The sequence below is a fragment of the Gavialis gangeticus genome, unplaced genomic scaffold, assembly GCF_001723915.1.
Source record: "Gavialis gangeticus isolate Ggan-Ray unplaced genomic scaffold, GavGan_comp1, whole genome shotgun sequence".
NCBI classification, from domain to species: domain Eukaryota; kingdom Metazoa; phylum Chordata; order Crocodylia; family Gavialidae; genus Gavialis; species Gavialis gangeticus.
In genome coordinates this window covers 84634602-84640601 of record NW_017729025.1, presented here as the reverse complement: position 1 = coordinate 84640601, position 6000 = coordinate 84634602, and the positions used below count along the sequence as shown (strand labels likewise).

The following is a 6000-nucleotide window of genomic DNA, read 5'->3' as shown; positions in this document are numbered from 1 at the left end:
TGAACCTGGGGGGCTTCCGCCGCTCTCCGCCTAGCAGCTATAGATTTGGGCACCGTCTTCCACTCCTGCAATGTCAAAAGCTTTAGTCAGGTTAGTGAAGGCCATAGAAAGATCTCATAGGTGCTCACAGCACTTCTCCCGCAACTGTCTAGTAACAAAGGTCATATCTATCGTACTTCTCAGTGGTCTGGAACCACACTGTGACTCAAGTAGAATCTCCTTAGCAAAGAAAGTGAGTCTATTGAGGAGAAAGCAGGCAAAGATTTTCCTAGCTATGGACAGGAGTGCAATACCACAATAATGACTGCTGCCCAATCTATCTTCTTTCTTGAATATGGTTACTATTCTGGCATTTTTCAAGTCACTGGGAATCTGCTCACATTTCCAGAATTTCATAATAACAAAATGTAGTTGATGAGAGTTTTTTGCACCTTGCTTTTCAGCTGGTATTCCATCAGAACCATATACTTTGTTGTTTTTCTTCTGCTTAATGGCTTTCAAGGCCACTTGATAAGTTGTTTTATCTGCAAGGTATTCCATAATGGGGTGTTGTGGAATGGCTTTCATGTTAGAGTCTTGGTTCAGGAGCTCTTGAAAGTGCTTCTTCCAACATGTATTGATGATGGAGGAGTGTTGTTCCATCCTTGGACTTCAGAGGAATGGCTTCTTGTGTGGTTAGCCCATAGATAACTTTGGTTGCACTGAAGAAACTATGTGTGTTGTACCTGTCAGCAAACTTTTGAATCTTGTTTGCTTTGTCCTTCCACCATTTGTTCTTTTGGTCTCAACTATTCCTCTAGGTCTCAGTTTCAATGTGGTGATAAGTGTGTTGCTTCTGTTTAAAGTTGATATCTTTCTACCAAACTTTGAGGGCTCTTTTTCTGTCAATGGGAGATTGTATGACCCTATAATTCTCATCAAACCAGTCATGATGTTTCTTTGCAGAAAAGTCTAGAGATTCTTTGCACACCTCCTGGATGCCTTTCTTGAGATTTTTCTAGTAATCAGTGGTGTTGAGATCATCAGGGAGATCAGAGTTTTTCACTGAGGCACTAGTGGAGATGGTTGCTTTTAGCAGTCTCAAGCACTCAGTATTGAACCCCTCTTCCTTGGTTGCTTCTTTTATTTACATAATTTTGGGGGAATACAAATGGACTGTATCAAATGATGATCCATCCAACAGTTGCCTTCATTGGTTATAGATCTGGAGATATGGACATCACAAAGGTCCTGGACGCACACTATGATGTAGTCAGTTAGGTGCCAGTGTTTGAGCAGGGGTTCATCCATGACGTCTTTCATTTGTTGATTTGGCAGGATAAGGAGTTTGTGATGATGAGATCATGTTCCAAACACTTGTTGAGGAGAATTCCATTTGAGTTGACTTTCCCAGTCCCTTCCTTTCCAAGTGCTCCTCTCCATAGCTCAGAGTCCCTACCCACTCTAGCACTGAAACCACCAAGAATAATTATCATATCTTCTTTAGGGGTAGGTGACAGGACATGGTTGAGTTTAGAATAGAAAAAATTCTTATTTTATTTTATCTTGTCACAGAGCACTTAGGTGCCCTGCGCCTGAGAGCAGGGATGGCTCCAGAGAGTCCCCTAGCAGTGAGAAGGGGGAGGTGCAGCCACCAGTCACCAGGGCAACACAGGTGCTGGTTGCCAGGCAACTGGCGAAACCCCCTGACAGGAAGGGGCAGGGCTTAGCCCTTCTTAAACCCAGGCAGGAGGCTAGGGTGGCAGTTCCGCCTCTGGTAGCCAAGGAGTGAGGAGCTCAGCCAGCGCAGAGAAAAGGCCAAGGTTTGGCTGCATGAGTATCCACGGGTTGCTGCCATGAGCTGGAGTATTTTTGCCTGGTAAGGATTAACTGTCGTCTGACCGGACGGTTTAGCTTTATATTATAGCCCAGGGGCTTTGTGTTTTGTGTTTACTGTTTAACCAGAGGACTGGGTGAGGCTATTAGGGGTTGGAGGAGGCCTCATAGGGACTCCCCAGTAGTGTGGGGGTTCCTGGCGTCAGGAAGGCACAGTATTTTGTGCGGTGCATTGGCCTAGCCCCAAGAGTGCAGGGGGGCAGCGAGGAGCCCCGAGAGGGGGGAGCAGTGAGGAGCCCCGAGAGAGAGAGAGGGGGCAGCGAGGAGCCCCGAGGGCAAAAGGAGGGCCGAGACATAACAGGGCCCAAGTCAGATCACACCAGCACCGTCTGCGAGGCTTGGGCTGCAGTGTAGGGGAGGAAAAGGAGCCGCAGATAGCGCCCCCTGTCATCGGGGTGCATAGAAATGGGCAGCCTCCCGCTAATTACAACAATCTATTAATTAATTAAGATCAAGGCATGGCAGGCGAGTAAGCAGGCAGTTGGCCCATTGCAGGAGGGCGGAGCTATACCCGGAGAGGCTCCAATAGTGGCACCCCCCCGTCACAATCTACATAAAGAGTCGGGGAATACATTGCTGAATGTTGCATGTGATCTATTGGTCAATTGAACACAAAGGATCATGAGATGATTACTGATGCCAAATGGACATTCCAGCATCTTAGTAACAATCTTGGTCTTGATGCAAAACCAATGCAATGGATGTATCTGTCTTTTTTTCCTTCTTTTTCTTTCCAAAAAAGGTGTAGTGACCACCATGCTCTGTGAACAGCTATTCTTCTGCGCATCTGATCTTACTAAATGCAGAACTTGTCAATATCAAATTGTTCAGGTTCTCTGGCAGTGAGTGCTGTCCTTCACTCTGGTCAATCACTGTTACGGTTGTCCATCAGAATGGGCATGTTTTAGGTTGCAAACCTCATTACTTGATTTGGACCACAGATAAAGTGATCCCGCTGGACACATTTTTTTTCAGTCAGGTGAAATAAGATGGATTCTGTTTAGGGCACCTTTTCTAGCTGCCTTCCCATACAGTGTGAGAAGAATGGATCCTAAATATGCCTTCTCAGTCATGATTGCAAATGCCAAATATCACACCTGTCTCAGTTCTAAGCACAATATGATCATCATACAATCATTGCTTCCATGTATGTCTGTGACTAGAGGCTTCCAGTAAGCACTGGTGCCTGACCCTGTTGCCACTTACCCACTGCCATAGGACTTGCTCTTGAAGGAAGATATCTGTGCATGTCTTCTTTTAATGACAGCATGTTGTTGCACATCAGCACCACAGGAAGGAAACCTTAATCCAATAGCAAGGAAAACCTAGATGGCCAGACATTTCTATTCTGCTGCAGCCTTCATCACTGTTGCAGCTGTTATGAAGTACTAGCCAATTGCCCATCAGGAATGATGGGGGGCGGGGGTTGTGAGGCAGGTGGGTACAGAGTGCCGCCACCCACCACCCCATGCCGCCGCCGCCTTCCAGGAGCAGGGGTGGGGGGGAGAGGGGGAAAGCTTTCCCTGCCATCCCCTCCAGCCCTCTGGGCCAGCACCTCATGCTGCCACTGCCTCCAGGGATCAGAGCTGTGGGGGGGCAAGGCCAACACCGCTGGCCTTGCTCCCCCGCTCCAGCTGCTCTGTCCCCACCGTCATGACAGTGCTCCATTGTGCTGCTGCCGCCTCCTGTCTGGAACATTCTTGGAGCACTCTGATTGGTTGTTTCAGATAACCAGAGTGTGAATAAAGCATTAAGGACAGATAGACTAAGGATTTTATAATATTAGAATTCTCTCTTCATCCACCTGCTCTGCTGTTGAGGACTCTTATTTTTATTTTTAGATTATTAGTCTAGACACCTTGCTTTTGACCTTGCCACCATGGTTGACCCTACCACAAGTACAGAACTCCAGAGGGCATCACTCTCAAGGTTACTGAAAGCACATACCTCTCTACCATGTCAAGGTTGCATTCCATGGGATTATTCAAAATGACTTGAAGCCTGACTTTCCATAACTTGACTTGTGTGGACATTTAACTTGTGCCAAATGGGTAAATGCTGTCATTCTAATTTTGTCATGTATTACAGTTATGCTGATGCGGGTGCCAATAACTGCACAAGGTATATAGGTAGTAGAAAATCAGACCTCATTTTGCAAACAACCTCAGCATAATTAGGCAGCACATAAACTCAGAAGCCAGAATGGTGGACTTACTTCCTTTCCCCCAAGCTGGGTTTATCACCTCTTTTTACATAATGAGGTTTTTCATTTTGCATGTGAAAAAGAGCTTTATTTTCAAACACAGTTATTAAAATAAGTTCTTTTTTCTTGGGATCCACAATTCTGCACAAAAAATATCTAATATTTGCATCAGCAGTAAATTGGCTCAGTATATGCTATTAATCTTTACTCCTAGCTGAGCCAATTCATCTGTCAGATGAGCCATAGGTTTAAGTAATCTGGGGAAATGTTTTCCAAATTCAAATGCAAAATATGTGCGCCAGAGATATTTTGAATGCTTACATAGTCTCAAATGCCACAAAGCTTGACCAGCCCAAGATGACAAGTAGTTAATTACAAGGTCATATCACATCAGTGATAGCAGTGAAGAGATCATTTCTAGTTTTCAGTGGTGAAGCACTTCAGCGGTGAATAAATTGTTTCTACAGGTATAAAAACTGAAAATCTGTTTTCTGATTTATTGCACGTAATACAAATCTAATATAATCAGAGGAAGGTACCAATTATTGTATCCCTGGTTGTCAGACCTTAAGCAGGGAGGGGCTGGAAGTATTTAAAGGGAGTGAGTGAGATCGGTCTCCAAATAGATTTAATACTTTAAAAATTATGTCTGACAAGGCAGCCTTTGTCCTTCCATTTGCCAATATTTAGGTAGAGAAAACACAGAGTAATTCCAGTTATTCCTGTATTCCTAATTAATCCAAATTATAGACTACATCCTAATCACTTTCTCATACCTAAGTGGCAGTTTCCTGGCTGTATAATTACAATTTGTGGCATTCATGCAGAGTGCAGATCATATTTGCACATTTGGCAGCACAGGATCATCCTGCACATGTACCTTCCAGAGGAGGAAGAAGGGAGATCTACCATTTTTTTTGTCTAATTCTTGGGGCACTTGTCCAGGGATCAGAAGACTCAAACTCTAAATGCTTCCTCAACTGGAGTGCATTAGAACCTACATCTGCTGCTTCTCAGAAAAATGCTTTAAGCACCAAGCGATGGGCCAGACATTATCTAAAGCAGGGATTCTCAGCCAGGGTGCTATGAGATCTTTTGAAGGGTGCTGCAAGGTATGGGGAGATAAACAGGTGTGAGGAGATAAGTGTAGGCTCAGGCTAGTCCCTTCCCAGCTGCTGCCCTGCCCCCACTGCTGAACCCGTCTACAAAGAGTTAAGCACTGTAATAAAAAATAGTTTGTTTTTTAATTAAATAGGGATGCTGCTCAATTCACAGAAGTTATGGAGAAGTGCTTTGACTGAAACAAAGGGTGCCTCATAAGTAAAAAGCTTGAGAACCATTGATCTAAAGTGCTTCCCAGCACTCCTCTTGAAACTGGCCCACTGGGTAGAGCACGTCAGATGAAGAGTTATTCAGTGAGAATAACTGGACATGATGGACATCAGGTTCTTGCTGGGGCCTCTGCTCCCAATGAGGCAGAAACTATCCTAAATTTCTTATCCATTTTATCCAATGACTATTACAGGTACAGTGCAGGAAGTCAGCTTTAAGGGGAGGGCTAGAAACAGTTCTGGACAATGCTTAGGCCATGGCCTGATGGTTAAAGCACTTTGCTGTGAAGTGGAATATGAAAGATTTGAACCCTTTTTGGGTGAGAAGGACTTAGAACCTAAGTCTCATGTTCGTTCCCTGGGGAAGTCTCCTAACCACTATGATTAAAGAAATGAGGGCTGCTTCTTCTGTTCCTTTCTCTCACTTGTGTTTTTTCTACAACTAAACTTTTGGGACTTGGTTGGCACGGTGACTATAGCTATGCTGAAACCTAAACTGTTCATAAGTGCCAAAAAATGCTGTTTTGCAGTATGCAAGTGGTGTTTAGGTACATGAATTGAAATAGGATCTAGCCCAATGTCTCTGCTTCC

At 44.5% G+C, this 6000-nt stretch overlaps 1 protein-coding gene across 1 annotated transcript in view; it reads left to right on the top strand.

Annotated features, from left to right (window-relative positions):
• LOC109298785 (cytosolic phospholipase A2 epsilon-like) overlaps positions 1 to 6000 on the top strand; it is a 70080-nt gene that overhangs the window by 45383 nt on the left and 18697 nt on the right. The window lies entirely within an intron of this gene.